General features: G+C 36.6%; 2 pseudogenes; one reads left to right on the top strand and one right to left on the bottom strand.

The window, feature by feature from the left end:
* Positions 1–330: 330 nt before the first annotated feature.
* On the bottom strand, positions 331–6,292 carry LOC142641624 (glutamate receptor 2.8-like; annotated as a pseudogene).
* Positions 6,293–10,012: 3,720 nt separating this feature from the next.
* LOC142639732 (glutamate receptor 2.1-like) overlaps positions 10,013–20,129 on the top strand; it is a 43,591-nt pseudogene continuing 33,474 nt past the window's right edge.

Here is a 20,129-nt window from a genome sequence, read left to right as displayed (position 1 = left end):
TTATTTAAAAAGTCTCTTGTATTCTAAATGTCCTTGGAGAGTTACCTTCTAACTTCAAATGTCAAATTGCTGCAGCTTGATCATTCCTAATTAGCCTGCCAATCTTTTTTGATGTTTTGTGACCCATTCATGTCGAACAAGGCTGATTCTCCCACCGGGCCACTTAGTCAATAGCCTAAGGCTCCAAGTGGATGGTCCCATGATTTTGTATTAGCTAGATATGTGCATGCATGCATGGTAATTGCCTAGGCTTCTAGAAATTACGACTTAAATACGTATAAAGTGCATTTTAATTTTAGATATGCCAATACATAAAAATATATTTACAGGAAGGATTAGAAAAAAGAAGGAAAATAATTCCCATAAAATGCAAAGCTGTCTTTTCCAGTGGCCCTAATCTTTTGTTCTCCCTAAATTTAATGTAGTACTTCTGGCATTCATGAAGAGATTTATTTTGGATCCACATCTCTAGATGCCAATAGCCATAAAGCATTCTATACTTGACTCCGCAGTTCGAATGTGTTGGGAGAATTACTTGCATTCTCAGCAACATCACTGACCCTTCTTGAGTATCGTCGCTTTTGACTCCCCCAATGCCCCATTATAGTCCTCATTACCCTCCACATGATTTTGTGACGAAGTATTGATTTATCAACACGCAAAATGTAGACTAAAAGAGCGATGGTTGATGTGCCTCCGGATAATATGAAGAGTACTAAAAAGCTGTTGGGGCTAAGACTAGGAGTTTCTTTGTCCGGTTCTACGTCTTCACACTTAGCGGATGTAATCATGTTGTTCTCTAGTTCACGTAGTTGACCACTCTCAGATACCTTAAGTAGTGCTTCAGTTATGCTAGAAAGCAATGGAGATCCCCTTGGAAATGCCTGAGGCATGCACAGAACATAGAAATCTAATTAATCATACCATATTGGTCAAAAAAGGAATGCAAAAAGAAAGTATTAGAGGAATTACAAATCCAAACCCCCCAACTTTGTATGTTGGCCCAGCTTTAGTAAAGCCCGTGCAGTATTTTGCAAGGAATAAATTGGCAAGAGGAACATCAAGAAAGGCAGCTGCTATTTCTCCATTTTTAAGAGCATGAGCATAAGCTTCAGTTGAGGAAAAGGTCTTGATGTTGTTAGGGTTGAAATGTAACACTTCGACCAAATATCTCGACAGAAAGGATCCACTACAATGTCCGATTATGGCATTGCTGCTTTTTAGTGTCTCAATATCTGTAACAGTAGGTCCAAGGTGCTGGACAGTAAGCATGCTGGTGAGGTTAGCTGTGTAAGTCTGCATAATGACGAGTGCTACAAACAACCATACCACCATTGTCATCCGTGACAAATTGCTATGTAACTTTGCTCCTTTTCCATCCAAATCAATTAAAGTGAAGTTAGATGCATGATCTATTTCAAAACAAAAGCTTATTTGAACCTACCTAAAGAAAAAAAATTTCGATTACCATTTGTAGATAAGAGTGTGTTGAAGGCCAACCAAATTAACATTCCCATTTGATTCAGGACAGAGCCCTTGAGTTCTGGGCAATTATTTCGTTCTAACAACCATATAACGAAGCCATTGTAGAAATTTATTACCCCTGTCAGAATCCACATGGCCATTGTGAAAGGCTTCATGAATAACCAAGCTCTGTTTGATGTTTTAGATATAACAGGAACAACCATCACAATTCCTGACTCGGTGTAGGGGTGTGTGAATTCTGCGTATTGATATCGCCCAGCCACTATTGTTACATCACCAACAACTGCATCGAAAATCTGGTCCAGTGCAAAAAAGAATGTAGTTTTATAAAATTGGTCCTTAATTTTATAAGAAATGAGATGTCATGTTGATTGAGAGGAAGAGAAGGCAGTGTTAAGTCTTCCATAAAAATTAGTCAAAACTATAGCATAAACAGGTCTAACATAGTGATTTTGCAGTGAACCTCCTGCTCTAATTCCAAGATAAATTTCTAATTCTCCCAAAAGATTGAAATGTTAGAAAATGATGAATCTAATTATTTAATCATTATTCAAATAGAGATGTATATTTCTTTCAAGATAGCTGCAATGATATTGAACTAGGTTTAATCAAATTTGAAAAAATTAGCTTATTATAAGATCAACACAAAAGTTAATTCAAGTTAACAATTGTGAACCTAAATCATAAAAAGTAGGAAAATAAGTAACGTCCAACCAAAAAAAAAATCAATTAAAATACTTCTTCTCGCCAAAATCTTTTGTGCAACTTGAAATCAGTTTATTACTATTCTTAAAAAGTGATTTTCATACCTTCAATTGAATTTGCTCCACTAGAGCATTGTATGTGCCATTGAAGGGAAGGAAATTGTATGGCAAGTAGAATGGCAGCTCTTCTAAAGTCGCTTTGAAGACATCAATTGCAAATCCAGTATAAGAAATATTGTTTTCAGATTGATCATATTCCACTGTAACATACTCTTTGAAATTGGCTACGGCAGGTACTCCAATTTTCAGTGGGTTGGTGCTTGTTGGTAGAGTCCATCCTCTTGGAGTATACCAAGGTCCCCCTGGCCAAAATACTTGTCCCAGAACCTTCATGGAGGAGTTGTAAGCAGCATTTTCATTGACATTCTCCGAAAAACCATGTCCATATGACCAAAATCCTAGTTCTCTATAACTCTTACCCATCACATTGACAATCTGAAAGATATTTAAAGAGACTAATTTATTGTCAATGAATTCAACCTTTCCACTTAAGCCATGAAAATCACCATGAAAAACTTTTTCTAACAAAAGACGAGGCACTTTGTTGCTTTCCCTCATTGCTATTGCCACAGTCCATGCAGCATCATAAGCTTGTGCAGCAAAAATATCTGGCTCATGATTATTCTCTTCAGGATGTTCTGACCTAAACCTTTTGCGAAATCTACGATGGAATTCCTTAAAGTGGCCTCCAGTTTCAGGCAAGTAGCTCTTGACTCCTAAAATTCCTTGCATATTGGAGATGGTGGTGGCATTCATGGCATGGACAAGGCTTGTAACGGGATCAGTGGTGATCCATACATAATCCCTTTCCATCATTTTCATTCTTTTTGCCATTTCAAATAGTTTTTCTGCCAAACTTATGACAAATGAACCACAAAGACTCTACATTGCCCTTTTTTAAGCCTTGCAAGCTCTTTAGACAATGAAGAAGAAGCAAAAGGTGCAAGAGCTACAAGTTGGCTTATTTCTGCACCAACTTCACGTAGAGCATTGGAGAGATGATGCAAGACACTGGTGGCTGAAGAATCTCTATCTTCGTATATAACAGTGACCCGCTGCCATTCCCAGGACTCAACAATAGCAGCTACAGCTTTCATTTGATTAAATATGTTGGTTGATGCTTGCAACAGGAAGGGCCACCTCTCTGCTGCCCATTTTGGAGTTGTATTAGCAAAAGAAAAAATTGGGATGTCACTTTTGCTTCCAACCTCGGCAACTAATGATGTCTCTTCCCATGTTTGAGGTCCTAAAATGGCTTGCACTTGTTGTGTGTTTATGAGACCCATAGCTGCAAATTTGATTAATTAAAGAGAAAATATTCTCCCACACTCTTTCATCTCTACTATTTTACACAATATCTATAATTAATGCATTGATGTACACATTTTAAAAAGGAAAAAAGGAAATGTCTACGTTTAAACATGATAGTGAACATGAGAGTATATGAAGTGTAGCTAGTAGCTAGTAGCTACTAGTGGTAGTAGCTCACGTAGTAGTAAGTACTTGTTAATTAATTTCTCAATTAGGCCTCATTACCATAGATTTACCGTACAAGAATATATGAAGTGTAACTTGTTCTTTTCAATTTATCAAAAAAAATTGCCAAAGTCCAGAGAAATAGGGAAATAGAAAGATTAAAGCAGAGAATTTATCACTTACACAGACGATTCAATATTTTAAAATTCTTGTAAATTGTGTGCTTTTTTGTAAACATTAAAAAAAGAAAAAAAATGTGTGCTTCATTTATTGTTGATCTCCTTTTGAGTTTGAATAAACATTGAACCAGAGAATGATCTTCAGCTAACACCATGGAATCAGTACTACCATTATATAACTCCAAATGATATGGTCTTCTTTTGCTTAAACTAATTACTTTGGTAAGTCCTTTCCTCAAATTTTTCATTAAAAATTATTTCTACGATACTTATAATATGGTGCCTTTGAGAAATCATTTATGCATATGATTCTGATATCATGTTCTAATTTAGTGCTATGAAAATAAGTGGAATACTAGTTATGAGTTGTTGAGGCAAATCAATAATCTATATATAAAAGCATGAATCTCATGATGTTTTTAAGAGTATTGTAGTTTAACTGATATCTATTTCTCTAAAAAAAAAAAAAAAACTGACATCTTATGGTGTTTTCAAAGAATACATTCACCCCTTATTATAACTATCAAATTAAAAATAAATAAATAAAAATATAAACCTTATGTGTGAAAGCATGATATTTTGTCATGTACTGCATTCTTTAAGAATTCTTTTATTTATCATATTTCATATTTAAATTAAATATTTATTGTTTATTTAATCTTCCACCCAAAGAAAAGGGTTTTAACAAATTATTTACTTATATTGGATAATAAATAACTTTATGTATTTAGTATTTGAATTTAATTAAAAATTTGGAGCAATATATATATCGTACAAAAACAAAATCCCAAATTTAATAATGGTATTGTGCATAAAAAAAATGACTTGCAATTGTATAAATGCCAAGTATGTAAATTGAAAGAAGTCCAATATATGTTAACCTATAGGTTCCCAATATGGCAACACATAATCTTATTTCACATGTTTTATTTCTAGTTACAATAGCGTAAAATTTTGTCATGTAGTGCATTTATTGAGAAGGAAATAAAATACTCCTAATTTAACCTTCCACCTTAGCAAAACATTAAATAAAATTTTAAATAATTTTAGTGTTTTATTTTATAACAAAGAATAATAGTGTTTTATTTCTCAGCAAAGAATAATAGTGTTTTATTTTATAACAGAATATTAATTTTTTCTCATGATTTTAGTTAAGTGCGTGCATTCGTATCTAAGTATTAATTAAAATTTTACGGTGCCCTAATTATTAACATAAAAAGGGAACTAATATTGTTATTTTAATCTAACAATAATTTGGAAGGGATTATTTAAATTTCGGGTCTTCCAAGCAATACACTGAGACATAATGGTCTTCCTAATTTATGTGATTATTTTTCAAGTTTTAAATTTGAAAAGAGAAAATTGATAAGGAATATGAAATTTATACTCAAGTTTAGTTTCTCTTGAAAAAACTGAAAAAAAATCACAAGAAGAAAGAAGAAAATTCAATAATACATGCAACCAAACATATAGAAAATTAAATGATTCTGTGGTTAAAGTTTTCAAAAGTATTAAATATTTTTGAGTTCATTAAAAAAAAACATGTTGGTATACTAAATTATATCAATAATAATTATTCACTTTTCCTCTATTTTTATGATATGTAATATAAGTAATTCTCAATTCTCAAATATAATATCACCTAATTATATATGAACAATAAAATAAAAATTTACAATATATTTTTATATTAACTTATAATAGTGTCACGCAGCATATGAGATGTTAGCTAGTTAACAAAAAGAAAGGAAGACAAGAAACAAGTGGTTATTAATGTTAATTCATGGATTTGTTGTACTCCTAGATAGTTGATGGATAAAGTTTTCCGTCAAACCATTATTAGGTGGGAGTTGATAAGACCATTGACTTGCATTAAACCATATTAATATTTAAATATCATAAATAAGTCATATAATTATTAAATAAATTATTTAACAAAGAAAATACAGGTGAACGGTTTTTTAAGTTACCACACACTGAATTTGAAGAATTGGAGGGAATTGGATACCGAAATATTGTTAAACGAGCTCATTAAATTGGAGAGGATTGTTTCATATTTGAACATATATGAGGTCTAGATAAGTCAGTAAAAAGAGAAAGTATGATATATTTTGTTACCTTCAAGAGCTGCCTGAATGGGCTGACCTTGAGAGTTCCTGACTTCCAGAACCAAATTTTGGTTGAACTTGTAATAGAAATCTTCCAGTGCCATCTTCATTGCTAAACGTTCTTCTTTGCCAATACGAGAACTATTATCTACAATTGCACCTATAACGCCCATAACGCTTTCATTTCCTTTTGTGTTAGTACTACCATTAATTGTTGCAGTCTGAGTATATATGAAAACAAAGACCAAGAAACACCACAGAGGACCAAGCTTGTCCATTTCGTTTAGAGAGGACAACTATTAGAACTATTGGTCTCCTTTACTTTATATATGCGTACAAGATTGCTATTAAATATATTTTATTTAGAATACTTTTAGGTTTGGCAGAATTACTTGCAGGTTGCAAGCTATATCTCTTTCACCTTCTAAGTTCTAACACGATTTTGATTGCCATCATAATATATAATTAGTTTGGACAAATTACATTTTTCCACCCTAAATTATCATTCCAATTACACTTAATCCTTTAAATTATTGAAACGCATAACTGATCTTGTAAAGTTAAAATGATGTTTTAATGTCCCTTTTGCTACTGTTTTGGTGTTAAGTTTAATGGAATTAGCATTGAAAAACTAATTTACCTTTCTCCAAAACATAAAATTGAGGGGTAAATTAGTTTTTCAATACTAAATTTAGTTAGAGTTAATAGTAAAACAAAAAACAGGGATTTACGGTAAAGTATTTTTAGATTTGGGGTTAGTTGTGCTTTAGTTTCAATATATAGTAAGTGGATAATTAGGATAATAGTTTAAGGTGAAAAAGTGTTATCCAATTAGTTTAGGAAAAAATATAGAGCCACATCTTATTGTGTAACAACTCTTAGATGACAAATTATGAATTCATATAAAATAGTTATGGAAAAAGATGTGGCAAAATATATTCCTAAAATTATTCTCAATTTAGTACTACCTAGATAGAGCCTAAGTGCAACGTGGAGTCCAAGTAGCAAGTAAGGATTTTGAGTTTCGCGGTACCTGACGAAAAGAAATTGACTTGAAAAGAGAAGAGAAGAGCAAGCTTCCTGTTGAAGGAGTGAAAGGGATATCAAGCCCAGACGATATATATGCGGATCTTCAACTATTTATATATATATATATATATATATATATATATATATGAGAAGCTAAAGTAATTTAATAATAATATATAATAGCATTTCGTACGTACTAACTAATTTGGTAGACTGCAATGCAACCAAACCAATTAAAGCACGGCAGTGTTACCATTGGTACGTGGGGGCGGGGAGAAAAGCCACTGGAATTTCCTTGCAATATTCTTGTAAGTTTCATGCAGTTTCCACCCAAGTACTAAATAGTAAATATGGAACTTTGAAATTAAATTTTGATTTGAAAATCATTCAATAAGAGAGTTTAGACCTCTTCTTATTATATATGATGCAGTTAACCCGCAGTGTCAAGGCGAGGACTAAATTAAAGGGTTTTGATTAATTCAACGACACTGAGGTGTGGCTGTGCACAAATTCATACGTTATATAGCGCTGCACTAATGGGCAATATGTAGTACTGTAAGTGTAAACCCAAATATTTAATTAGTGGAAAATTATAGTAAAACTACTGGTATATATTTTGACCAAGTCTGTTAAAGAAAGTTGCGAGTTAATCTTTTTTTTTTTTTTTTTTTTTTTTTTTTACAAGATACAATTTCTACTCTAACGTAATCTAAGTGTATATATGTATATGTGTAAAGCTCTCCCCTGAAGACTTGAACTCCGGCCTTCACCCCTTATACCCTACACCCTATAAACACTTATACTTGTGGAGTGACCATTGCCCCAAGGGCGTGCGGTGTTGTTGTGAGTTAAAATTTTACTCAAGAAAAATTCTTGTAATTAATTTCCACATCTTGGTTTTTGTTTTACTTAATTGCCATTGCTTGTCCCATTGAGGCTAATAATTAAGATGCCTGCACTGCAGCTAAAGAATGTGGAAAGCGCTAAGCATCTTCACTGCTTTTAACTAATTATTATGACTAAACTGAATAGGTTCTACTTTCTAGAACTAGGAAAACAAGCATTTTCCAATTATAAAAAAAAATTTAAAAAAAAAAAAAAACGAGAGGAAAACAAGCATTCACATAGGCGAAAGGAGTTTTATTGGTCTAGTTGTCTTCTTGTACTTCTTTAGCCAGTCAACTTACTTATCATAATCGTAAATAAAACATTCATTGTTAAGCCGTCAATATATATCTATAGTAAGATTCTAAATACAGATTTCTATCAAGGAAATTACTTGGTCCAATGGTTGGACTAATAGCTTCAACAACCACGATTGACTTATACACAACACGACCACAAAAATTTCCAAGTCCTATATTACTGACTTTTGAATATGATTCTGGTATATATATTTAATTGTCTTACCCAAAACAGTAAAAGGTGAACCACAACAACAAAATAAATAATAGCGTTATTCAATGTTATTTTTATTATTATTTTTGCATCCCACTTGAATGAACTTTGACGAACCTGCTGAATTCAATGTTAAACGTTTAGTCCTTGTTTACATGACGCACGAAAGTTGCAAGAATTCTCTGAGGAAATTCTTGTGATGGTTCCTACGTAACTTGCTCGTCTTGATGTTATCCGGCTTAGTATGCAGTCTTAAGAAGAATAATTAATAAGAGAGAAAATCTGTTCAATTATTATTCATCCATTATTAAACGCAAGATTATAAATTTCAGCACTCCCATGCAGTGGCGGAGCCAAAATTTCAGTTTAGGGGGGGCAAGGTCAAAAGACAATAATTAAAAAAAATCTTAAAAATATTAATCGATATTACTAATAAAATTAAAAACAATAGTAGTTGTCATAAAAATATGTTAAAATTTAAACAATTGTAAAATAATTAAACAATTGTAAAACAACCAATTCATAGTTGTTGACAATTAAAGTAAGAGATTAATCTATATACACAAATTTTAGACATCAAATTTGATTCCTTATAATAATTTGAGAAAATAAATTTTCAACTTTCTTTCTTTATACTTCTAATTATTTAAAATTTAGATTTATGGTAAAAACTCAAATTTTGAGACTATGAAAAAAATAAGAGATGGGGTTGAAGAAGATAATGGATGCTTTATTGCTTTAGTACCATACAAGACATTATTATTTTGTGTAAAATTTGAGTTTCATGGGTGGTACTTGAAATGAAAGGAAGGAATTTAAATAAGTGAAAAAAAAAACCTTTAATGATGGTCAAAGTGTACACAGGCTTTAACTTAAGGACAAAACTTAGGTACAATACCTTAGGTGTTGTTTCTTAGGTTCTCCTTCTAAGATTCAACCATGTGGCTACTTAACTAAAAAATACATTTCCATCTCATGAGAAAAAATCGACATGACAGAATATTAATAGGGGAACCTAAGGAACAACACTTAAGTATTGTACCTAAGTTTTGCCTTTTAATTAAAATAAAAGATGATAGGTGGTGGCCATTTACTTTGGTGTCAGGCTAATTGATAAAAGTGGGAGTAGTTTTTTTAGTAACATTACAAAATCTCACAATATTTTTACAATAAATTAAGATGTTAGTACATTATAGATCAAAAATAAAATAAAATAAAATAAATATTCTAAGATCCGTTCCAACTAAAAGCATGAGTGTTGTGAAAATATTGTGAAATATTGTTGTGTTTCTAGACTAACTTAAGTGGGAGATGTGTTTTTTTTATTTATTTTTTCATATCATGGTACTGTTTGTGTAGAGTAGAAATAGGAAAATATTTCTTTGTTTTACACTTTTACTATTCTAATGTTAGGAGGGGCAAAAAAACTACACTAATAAAAAGTATATATACATGGTTTTTTAGGTGGAGTCAGAGGGGGCAAGTGCCCCCCTCGCCCCCCTCTGCCTCCGCCCCTGCTCCCATGTACACACATATATGTATAAAGGGTCTAACGTACCACATTCCGTACAATATGAATGCTTTTCCTCCTTTTCACTATTTCTTATTGGCCATACTTTTGTTGATTGCGGTAAAAGCGCCCACTAACAGAAGCACTGAGATAACAAAAAACAGCCATGCTAAACGAGTTATAGGTGCCATTATAGATAGCAGTTCACGTATTGGTAAAGAACAGAAAGTAGCTTTGGAGATGGCGATGGAGGATTTCTGCGAGTTCAGCAATCAGAGTTTTCTTCTTCAAATAGAAGACTCTCACGGTGAACCCATTCGAGCAGGTCTAGCACGTAAGATTCTCTCTCTTTTTCTCTCTCTCTCTCTCTCTCTCTCTCTCTCTCTCTATATATATATATATATATATATTATATATGTCATCATGTTGGGGGGGTGGGGGTGGGGGTGGGGGGGGGTTAATTTGTTGCATAGAGGTTTGTTAATAAATGCTACACATCCACGTGTGCGTGAGTGTGGGGCCGGCCCTTGGATAAGACCACTTATAGGCAATTGCCTAGGCCCTTACAGAAAAAGGCCCCAAAATTTTTTAATTAATAATAATAATATTTTTTTTTGAAAAATATATATAGGTGACTACACTCACTCCAAGAAAGTCCCAAAAATTGTGGGACAATAGAAATCAAATCAAATCAAATCTTAAATAGTTTCACCAAAAAAAAGAAGCAATCGTAGAAAATTATCATTGATGATTAATTTTCCATAAAGACTAGACTTCAATTTTTATAAAATCAATCTTTCACACAATAAATTTTTAACATTTTAGTAGTATTTTGGTCAATTTGGTCACTTGAGACATTTTGAACCTATTTTGGTCATTTTAGGGGTATATTGGTAATTTTGGACATTTTAGGAATATTTCGGTAATTTAGAGGGAGGGTATTTTGGCCAATTTGGTGGTTTTGGGGGATCTTTTAGTCATTTTAGACATCATGTGGATATTTTTGTCGTTCTAAAGGTTTCTAGGGTAATTCTGCTTATTTTAGAAGTTTGGGGGTCTTTTGGTCATTTTTTAACTTTTGAGGGTACTTGGTCATTGTTGGAAGTATATTCGCAATTTTGAACATTTTAATTGTACAATGGTCACTTTGGAGGATTTAGGGTAATTTGGTCATTTTGGACATTTCAAGGGTATTTTTTTAATTTAAAAAACAATTTGGGTTATTTTTTAACTTTTGGGGTAGTTTTGTCATTTATGAGGTGTTGCAACTATTTTCAATCAATTTATCATTAAAAATGCAATTAATTTTGATGGTGAACCAAAAGAAAAATGAACTCCAACTCGTCCATAGGAGTCATCTTAGTAAAAAAGACAAGAATGACTTCGTCTGTTAGGGCGGTCGTCCATACGCATGTGGGTCATCCATGAGAAAACCCCCAGATGACCCCTGGCACTTGGGAATAGTTCTAGAAATTTATTTACGAGAGCTAAATCAAACCACGTGCTATTATCTCGAGGCATGAGTTAAATCCTGGTTCATCGTTATAACTTCCTCTTCAATACTTAACTTCCATGATAATTATAGAAGATAAAATATTCTAACTCCTATAGCGGTTCTGAAAGTTAAGCTTGAACCCTCTGACTTCCTCATTTGTAAGGGAAGTTATGAGACAAGTGACCGCTCCAAGACCACACTACATAAACACTCATTCATATCAAGTGAAGGTAAGTTTTTTACGACTCATGAAAAGTTGGAACTCTAGAACTTGAGAGAAAAACTAATTATCACATCGGAGGATTCTTGGCCGTTCCACCCTGGTCACCTTTGATCGTGTGTTCTTCTTTTCAGGCCTTCCAAACAATCACTAGCCCTTTGAAGCCCGAAGCATCCAGCCTACTGATTTTTCTTGCATCATCAGTTGGTGCCGTTTGTGGGGAGGTTAATTGTGTTTTGCAATTTATCTTTCTCCAACGAAAGGCTGCATGATTCGGACAAGATCAAGGGCCACTAGCCCAAGCCATCAAGAGTGTAGAGATGCTTCTAGTAATCCCCACCATGATCGTCAGTTAGCACCTGTCATGCAATCGCCTTCCATCCAACACATACAATCCATGGTAGTTGCCATGGCAGAACTAACCCGTTAGAACCAAAAGTTGACTAGGGAAATTAGTCTAAGAAGGTAGCACCACGAAAGGCATGGGGAAGGCCAAGCCTAGAGTCAAGAAGATAGAGGAGAAAATGCTGAGCTCGGGAACCAATCAAGGGTACCGCTTCAAGAAGGGTACCGCACTTAAAGAGGGAGATGAACCAAATGAGGAAGGCTATGGACGAGATAAGGGAGAACATGAGAAGGGCGAATCCCATTGATGATTTAGTTCATCCAACAGACTCCCATTTCACGGCTTCCATTAATAATCACACCTTACCTCCTAAGTTCAAAATGCCTTCCTTAGATTCATATGATGAAACGCGTGACCCTTTCGATCATATTGCCACCTTTAAGACTACGATGCACCTTCAACGAGTTCTAGACGAAATTATGTGTAGGGCCTTTCCTACTACTCTTAAAGGGCCGACACGAGTGTGGTTCAGCAAGATACTTTTGAATACTGTGAGTTCTTTCGAAGACTTGAGTAAATTTTTTGTTAACAATTTTATCAGACGACAAAGGCATAAGTGTTCCTCGTCCAGTCTGTTAACCATAGAGTAGGAGAAAAATGAAAGCTTACGATCCTTCATTACTCGTTTCAACAAGGAAGCCCTAACGGTAGACGAGATGGACGACAAGTTATTATTGGCAGCCTTCCTCAATGGAGTTAATTCCGATTTATTCATCCATAAGCTTTATGAACAAGAGCCTCAAACTATGGCTGAACTCATCCATTTGGCCCAGAACTTCATGAATGCAATCATAGCCAAGAAGAGGAAGAGAGTAGAGTGCATGGAAGCAGATCTCCCGCACCATCTTAAGTAGGGTCCTCATCCAAAGAAGGCTCGGGCAGGGGAGAAGAAAGACAAAGATAACAAAAAGGCAAGTTCTTTAGCAAGGAGTCAACAGTACACACCCTTGAATATACCACTTAAACAAGTGCTTATACAAATCAATGATGATCTATCCTTGAAGTGGTCGGAGAAAATGTAAGGAGATCCCAACAAGCACAATAGGAACAAGTATTGCCGCTTCCATAGAGATCATGGGCATGACACGGACGAGTGTTTTGATTTGAAGCAGTAGATAGAGAATCTCATCAGACGAAAAAAATTGAGAAATTTTCTTGGACGAGATAACAAGGACAAGAAGTTGAAGGCGAAGGTAGAAAAGTCGTCATGATCCTCGCTTGGAGAAATAAGAGTTATTATAGGAGGAACCTCGACAGGTCAATCTTCCAAGTCAAGGAAGACTTACCTAATGGTGGTCCAAAATGTCCAATTGTCTGGACGATCTCCAAGGACGAGAGGAGCGAACGAGCAAGCCATTATGCTCACAGATGAGGATGCCAAAAGAGTCCACCACCCACATGACGATGCAATCGTCATCACCTTGCTTATTGCTGACTATACGACTAGGAGGGTGTTGGTAGACAATGGGAGTTCAGCGGACATTTTGTATTACCCCGCCTTCCAACAAATAAAGATTGGACGAGATCAATTTTGTCTAATAAACTCACCCTTGGTAGGATATGGAGGGATGAAAGTGCAACCCGTGGGTACCATTACGTTACCTGTGGTGGTTGGAGCATATCCCTAACAGATAACCAAAGAAGTAAGGTTCCTTGTTGTTGACTGTTCATCGTTGTACAATGCTATCATTGGAAGACTGATTTAATTAGTTGGAAGGCGGTAACATCTACCTACCATTTTTCTGTTAAGTTCCCAATTGAGTATGGGGTAGGTCAAGTGCAAGGAGACCAATTAGCTGCCAGAGAGTGCTATCTAGCCATGTTGGCTATGGATAAACACGTACAGATGATGAACATAGACGAGAGAAGGATTACCATGGAGCTCACGGAGGTGCTAGAAGATATCCCTTTGGAAGAGAGCAACCCCGAAAAGTTTACTAGGATTGGGGCGAACATGGAAAAGAAAACGAAGCAAGACCTAGTATAGTTTTTAAAGAAGAGCCTTGATGTATTTGCATGGAGTCATGAGGACATGATAGGTATTGACCCAAGTGTCATTACCCATCGTCTAAATGTGTATCCTTCTTCCACGCCGGTACGTCAGAAGAAAATAATTTTTGCTCCTGAATGAGACAATGCCATTAAAGAAGAAATCTAGAAGTTAATCGTGGCAAAATTTATCTGGAAAGTTTACTACCCGAACGTTTTGGCTAATGTGGTGATGGTGAGGAAAGCAAATGGCAATTGGAGGATATGTGTGGAATTCACTAATTTGAACAAGGCTTGCCCCAAGGACAACTATCCGTTGCCACGCATTGACTAGCTAGTGGATTCAACTGTGGGCCATAGATTACTAAGTTTCATGGACGCCTTCTCTGGCTATAGTCAAACAAGGATGGATAGGCTGGATCAAGAGAAGACATCCTTCATTACTAGCCAAGACTTCTTTTGCCCTTCGGTTTGAAGAACGTGGGAGCAACTTATCAAAGGCTGGTCAACCATATGTTTCGTCCGCAGATTAGGCAGAATGTGGAAGTTTATGTAGATAACATGCTGGTAAAGAGCTTGGATGAGGAAAAGCATCTGGACAACCTTCAAGAGACCTTTGATACACTCAGAAAATATAACATGAAGTTGAATCTGGGTAAGTGTGCTTTTGGAGTTTCGTCAAGTAAGTTTCTTAGGACTATGGTTTCATATAGGGGAATTGAAGAAAATCCCGATAAAATCCAAGCAATCCTAAATATGGAACCGCCAAGGATTATCAAGGAAGTTCAATCTCTTATAGGACAAGTTGCTGCCCTTAACAAGTTCGTCTCAAAAGCTACTGATAAGTGTTTTCCATTCTTTAGAATCTTTAGGAAGTGCTAGAGGGCCTTCCAAGATCTTAAGACCTACCTCACTACCCCTCCTTTGCTAAGCCCGTCCATACCAATTGAAGAATTATATTTGTACCTAGGGGTGTCCCCACACGTCATGAGCTCGACGTTGATTAGAGAAGAAGGGAAGATACAGAAGCCGGTTTACTATACAAGGCAGGCGCTAAGAGGGGTGGAAGGATGATATCCAATGATAGAAAAGCTAGCATTTGCTTTGGTCATGGCTTCTAGAAAGTTGAGGCATTACTTTTAGGCTTATGTCATCAATGTCTTGATAGATCAGCCACTCAAGAAGGCGATGAACAAGTTGAAAGCCACAGGACGACTAATCCAATGGGTTGTGGAACTTAGTGAGTTTGATGTTAGGTACCAACCAATAAGCGTGATAAAAGCACAAGCATTGGTGGATTTCATTGCGGAGTTCACTCCCCTTCAAGACGAGCTAGACAAAGTGGACAAAGCCCAAAGGTGGGTCATCAATGTAGATAGCTCATCCATGTCATATGCGGGAGGGATTGGATTTATACTCAAGTCCCCAGAAGGAGACAAGTTGAAATATGCAACCTGTTTACAATATCAAACTACTAAAAATGAAGCCGAATAAGCCCTCTTTAAAGGACTAGAATTGGCTAAGTTCTTGGAGGCAGAGTCAGTAGTCGTCCAAGGAGATTCTCAGTTGATCATCAATCAAGTGAATAAAATGTGTGAAGCCAAGGAAAATCGGATGAAGAAGTACCTCAGCAAGGTAAAATGACTCGTCAAAAGATTCAAAGAAGCCATTTTTGCTCAACTCCCAAGGGAGGAGAATATGGAAGCAGACGTTTTGGCAAAAGTAGCTTCAGCGGGGGGAGCAATGGACGACTATGACCAAGTCAAATATATGCCAAGCATAGATCTTCTAAAGATACAACAAATTGAAGGAGAAAGAAATAAGATAACTCCAATAATAGTTTATCTCAAAGAGGGAAGGCTCTAGAAGACAAGGACGAGGCTAGGAAATTGAGGATTAGAGCTGCTAAGTATGTCCTTATAGACGAGGTATTGTACAAGCGAGGCTTCTCTCAGCCTTACTTAAGGTGCTTAGCTTCGGATGAGTCGAACTATGTTTTGAGGGAAGTTCATGAAGGAGCATGCGGAAATCACTTAGGAGCAAGAGCACTAGCACTAGTCCATAAGGTCGTTCGTGCAGGCTAATACTGGCCAACTATTCAAGTATATACTAAGGCTTATGTCAAAGTGTGTGACCAGTGCCAGCGCTTCAACAATGTCCCTAGACAACCATCGGAGTATTTGATCCCGATGATGGCCCTATGGCCCTTTGTGCAATGGGGACTGGATATTTTAGGTCTCTTCCCACTTGGGACCAGACAGATAAAGTTTTTGGTAATGGGGATCAATTACTTCACTAAGTGGGTAGAAGCTGAACCTTAGAGAAAATCACACAACATAATATCAAAAACTTCGTTTGGAAAAGCATTGTATGCAAGTTTGGGGTACCAAGGGTGGTAGTGTCCGATAATAGACGACAGTTTGATAACACACCTTTTAGAGACTTTTGCGATCAATTTGGAATCAAAAATCATTATTCCTCCCCCTCCCACCCACAGGCAAATGGGCAAGCAGAAGTTGCAAACCGATCCCTGTTGAAAATCATCAAGACTCAGCTTGAGGGGGCAAAGGAAGTATGGCCAGACGAGCTACTGGGTGTTCTATGGGCTTATAGGACGACTGTGAGGACTCCTACAGGGGAAACCCCTTTCAAACTAGCCTATGGAAGCGAAGTAGTCATATTGGCAGAAGTACACATGGCCAACCACAGGGTAATGCAATATCAGCACAAGGAGAATGAAGAACAACTTCGTCTTAACCTCAATCTCATTAACGAGGTAAGGATGGATGCGAAACAAAGGATAGCAAGATATAAAAATCTTATGGCTAGGCAATATGATGCAATGGTGAAACCCAGGCACTTCAACGTTGAGAACCTTGTCTTAAAGAGGGTCTCTTTGGCAATTAGAAACCTGGCCTACAGGAAACTGGGACCTAATTGAGAAGGACCCTATACTGTCATTAATTGCAAAAGGTAAGGATCATATTACTTGGAAGCCCTAGACGGATGGAAGTTGGAGCATCCTTGGAACGTTGAGCATCTGAGAAGGTACTATCAATGAAGGGTCAGCCTGGACGAGCTGCATTATGGACGAAGTTGAAGGGTTTCTCTCATATTTACCTTACTTATGTTTATTACTACTACTATGTGTTTTAAATATTTCAATTCTCTAAAAAGTGCATTAGAATCTAACTTATGCATCGTTTAAAGACGAATTTGTGATGGACGAAGTTATGTACGTAGTCTCTGTATAAGTATTATAATTCCCTAAGGCACTGGCTTCCAAGCGTGTGTCATGCTTGTGAATGATGTTTTATATTATGTATATGTAGTTTGGATTTCCAATGTATATGATACATAAATCTAAGTCTAATAATTTCTTCCACAAGAAGGCTAAGGCCTAAGACGAGAAAATTCCCTAGACACAGGGATGTAACGTCTACAAGCTTTCCTTGAAATAAGGATAAAACAAAGAAGCAAAGAAACTTAAGGAATACTCGTCTAACCAATAAACGAGAAAATGCATGCTCGTCCAAGGGATGAGATAAAACCTCAAGCATAAGCGTCCAAGAAATGGACAAGAAAATGCATGCATATAAGAATACTTGAAATCCATGGATAAATACAACTAGCCAAGACAATCCAATTTTTGGACGAGTTAAATGCTGGAGGCATCTTACCTAAAGATGAAAGTAAGTTGTCTAACCTATGGACGAGGGAAACGAGCTGGCTAAGTCAAAAATCCATCGTTAGGTTTGTCCTGGGCAGGTTGGGTGGTGGCATCATCTTCAACATTAACATCTTCAGAGCTCGTCTGGAGTAGAGAGCTTGCAGCACCAATGTTGAGCTTGATAGAGCTAAAGTCAACTTCAGGAAAGTTTTTTATAGCATCCATATGAAAGTCTTCAAAGCCAGCTGCGTAGTTGGTATCCAACAGATCAGTGAACTGTTTTGAAGCTCTAAACTTCACTATAACATTGTCTTTGGCCTTGTCAAGAAGGGTACTCAACTCATCATTCCTTTTTTGAAGGTAGTCAAGACGAGTGTCCTTATCAACAATGTCAGCTTTGAGCTCTTCGAAGAGGTTCTGCAAGTCCTTGGCCTCGTCTTTAGCCTTGGCTGCCACCTCAGCCCACCCCTTGCAGTTGTCCTTGACCTCTTGGACCCTTGTCTCAAGCAAGACCTTCGTCCTGTCCAACTCCGTGGCTTGCCGAGACGTGGCAATGAACTTTGACATTGCCTACACAAGTGATTAGAGACTCTGTTAGAAAGGTATATATACATAAATTACTATGACAAGACGAGGTAGAAGTAAGTACATACCTTGAAAAGATCATGAACAACAGAATGCTCGAACTCTCTCAAGGACATGTTGTAGCACGCAGCCATGTCCTCTCTAGTCACAGCCTTTTCAAACCTTTCCTAGGCTAAATCTTCATTTTCAAGTAGGTTCATAGGAACCCTCTGAGAACGTTGGGGCGTGGCAAGCGTAGTGGTCTTGAAAGGGGTGACCTCAATGGGAACGGACGAGTCCACGTCATGGACTTGGACGGACGGCTGCTGAAAGCTAGGAGTAGGGAGGCTAAGCTTGACAACCCTAGGCTTGGACGACTTGTGCTTTGCCTTTTTCTCCCTACGACGACTTGGGAGGTTTTCCAAGTCAATTGCTTTTGGCAAATTTTTTTCGTTTATCTCCAACGACAGGACGAGGTTGAGATTGGGCCACTTGACTAGTCACCTCGTCCATCACCTCCTTGCCCTTCATGGTTGCCATTCTTGAAAAGGACAATGTCAGAGCCACAAAAAAAAAAAAAATGTAGAGAAAGAAAAACTCACGTCTAAGGACAGTGAGCTCGTGAGCTAAGACTTCTGGAGATGGCTCAGGACCAAGTCCCTAGGCGGCAAGGTGTTGAAGAGTAACTAGAGAATGGAAATTTCTATTTGTGTGTAGACAAGCCTTTTAGATACATCCAAGACAAAACTTGCTCAAGGACGGTCGTCTAACACCTGTAGAAAAAAGAGAACCAAAAAAATGGTTAGACACTTATAAAATAACATGTATAATAAAAATAATAAAATGATGTAATAGGCATACCTTTAGGACGAAGGTTCCCTAATTCTCCAACATATGGGGTAAATGGATCCCTGCCAACCTCAACAGGGTGTCCTACCTAAAAACCAGAGACGAAGAAAAACTCTGTCTTCTAGTTCCTATCTGATGTGACAAGAAATTTTATCAATCTACAATCTTTCCTTCTAGCTGTGAATTGATAAAAGCCAAGGGATTGGTTAATTTCAGAGGATTTATAACAATAAAGGAATTCGTACACAGTGAAAGGACAATCCCCTTCAAACACCTCCCTCCACAAAATTTACATAGAGACGACTAGTCTCCACGCATTAGGGTTAAACTAACACAACCCTAAACCTAGTCTACTAAGTAACTCCATAGCAAAAGAATTAAGGGGCAACCTAAGAACTCCTAAAAGGTAAGCCTCATAAAAACCCACACCAAAACGTGGCTGACAACACCATTTCCCACGAACAGCCAACCTAGGGTTTAAATCATCTGGAATTTGGTACCAACTCCTAAGGGATGCTAACCTCTTCTCATCTATCCTAGAGTGGACTCCTATAGCACAACTATAAACCGTCTCAACCTCGTCTAGAGAAATGGACGAAAGAGCACTTGAAGGACCAGCCCCAAACCCAAACGCTACCCTCGTCTTAAGTTGTTCCTAAAGGACCTCTAAAGGAACGCTAGGAACCCTAGAAGTGTATTCCTCATTTGTGGTGTTTCCCCCACTACTACTATTGCTAATACTACTAGAGCTACTGTAGCTAGTTGAGTTGTGATACTTGTCTATCTCCTTATCAACACTATTACTAGACAAAGAGACGACAATTTCAGACATTTTGAAGAAAGTTTAAGGAAAACCTAAAGACGAGTATGAAGAAAATACCTAGCTCTAGACGAAGGAAAATTAAAGACGCGGAAACACTTTTAGATGAGGCTTTGGATAACGAATGTCAAGAGAGAAAATTTGAGAAATGCGAAGGATAGGAGAGG

Source organism: Castanea sativa, chromosome 6, assembly GCF_040712315.1.
Source record: "Castanea sativa cultivar Marrone di Chiusa Pesio chromosome 6, ASM4071231v1".
Classification (NCBI taxonomy): Eukaryota; Viridiplantae; Streptophyta; class Magnoliopsida; order Fagales; family Fagaceae; genus Castanea; species Castanea sativa.
Note: the sequence above shows the minus strand (reverse complement) of the source record. Positions and strands in the feature narration are given on the sequence as shown.